A 1,910-nucleotide genomic window follows, 5' to 3' on the forward strand; every position below is an offset into this window, starting at 1 on the left:
GTGGCACAGGGTACCATGCTGATAGTTTGGGCTTAAAAATTCACTACCAAGCAAGGAGGCTCTTCTGTTCATCGTTCTCCCCGGTGGGTTCCACGGAGGTCTGTTTGGAAGGATAGAGTGGACCACTGTCAGATTTTCTGTGGAGAAGTCTAGAGACTCTAGCCCTGCTTCCACAGTCAACAACTCCTCTTCCTCATTCTTATTCTTCCACTTTGGGTCCTATCACCAGTCTGCATATTTGTGTCTTCGTGGCTGTTGGCTGTGACTTGGGCCATTGGCTTCAGTGTGATGGTTTTCCTGGCTGGTCTTCAGAGCTACTTTCCTGAGCAACTCCTCCCCCTTCTCACTAAGATTTTCCCCTCCTCAGGGATTTCCTCCTCTAAGCCGTCAGGCTCCATATCCTGCTCCTGGATTCGGCCCTCAAGTCCAGAGCAAGACTTGAGCTCTTGAGGGATGCCTTCTGAAACGGATTCCAAGGAGTCTTTTGAAATCTGTTGTAAGCCTTCTTTCTTAAAAGACCGAGCATTTAACTTAGTGTGATAGACAGGAGACTGAATAGAGAGCTTAGGAGTTACTTTACTATGACTCACATTGAAAAATTCACTATGTAACAGGGTATCTTCATATTGATATGAGGAGTTGATTGAACATTTTAAGGTTGTGGCTCACAAAACTTTCCTACCCAGTGCTCCTCGAAGGCTTTGGATGCCACCCTGCCCTGCACCCGCATTGCCTGTGCTGCCCTGGCAACAATGGGCAACTGACCGGACCCAGTGCAGCCAGGCCAGGCCCTGGTGGGGCAGGTGGGTGAGCAAACTTTGAAAAACCTCACATCTCTCTTCAGCAAAGTCTTACTCTGAGAGTAAGCTAGTGTATGTATGCAGCTAGTGTGAGACTACCTCTTAGAATAGCAGGTGCTGGGCAGCAGTGTGTGGTAGTTAAGCCTTAGGCTCTGGATCTAGCCCCATATTCTGAATCTGCTTCAGTCTACATGACTTTAGACAAGTTTTTCAACCCCTTGAAGTCTGTTTCCTCATCAGTGAAATAGAATGGGAATGACCCCCAACCCACCCTCATCCAGGGAATTTGGACTTAAAGTTACCCTCTGTAAGGTTCCCAAGACAATAACTCTCTACTGGAGCAGACAGCTTCATCTTTTTCCCCCAGACGAGCTGGTGGGTCTGAACCTCTGACCTTGTAGTTAGCAACCCCATGCCTAACCCAAAGCACCACCAGGGTCTCTCCTTGATAAAAGGTCCAATGTGAGCCAAAGTCTTGCCATCTTTGCTTCTAGCGAGCATTCAAGTTGTCCTGCTTCCAATGGAATTATTCATTCTTCTGGCCAACGAGGGTCACTTCAGTACGCTTCATCTACACCATAGTTCAAGGCATCCATTCTTCAGTCTTTCGAATCCACTCGTCCCAGCTTTCACATGTATGTGAGGCGAATGGAAATACCATGGTTCAGGTCAGGATCACCTCAGTCTTCAAAGTGACGTGTATGCCCCTTAGTGCTTTCATATCTTCTTCAGCAAATTTGCCCAATGCAATACATCACTTGATTCCTTGACTGCTGCGTCAATGGACATTATAAATGGATTCAGGTTAAATGAAACCCTTGACAACTTCATTTTTTCTGTACTTATCGTGATTTTGTTTGTTGATCTAGTTGTGAGGTCATTTGCCTTCTCTATGCTGAAGTGTAATGCGTATTATAGATGATGACCTTTGGTCTTTAACAGTGTCTCAAGTCTTAATCAAGCAGTTTATGTCATCTAAAAATTGCAAGTTGTTTATGAGTCTTCCTGCAATCCTGATGTTACGTTCTCCCTAGAGTTGAGTTTCTTTCTCCTCATGTATTTCAGTTTCTTGGCTTGTTTGCTTGGCATACAGATTAAGGACGTATAGTG

The 1,910-nt window shown here is 45.5% G+C and overlaps 1 pseudogene; it reads right to left on the bottom strand.

Moving 5' to 3' along the window:
- LOC101649777 overlaps positions 1-1,910 on the bottom strand; it is an 18,829-nt pseudogene that overhangs the window by 2,231 nt on the left and 14,688 nt on the right.

Source organism: Echinops telfairi, unplaced genomic scaffold (genome assembly GCF_000313985.2).
Source record: "Echinops telfairi isolate 266 unplaced genomic scaffold, ASM31398v2 ScPeMD7_18;HRSCAF=68, whole genome shotgun sequence".
Classification (NCBI taxonomy): Eukaryota; Metazoa; Chordata; class Mammalia; order Afrosoricida; family Tenrecidae; genus Echinops; species Echinops telfairi.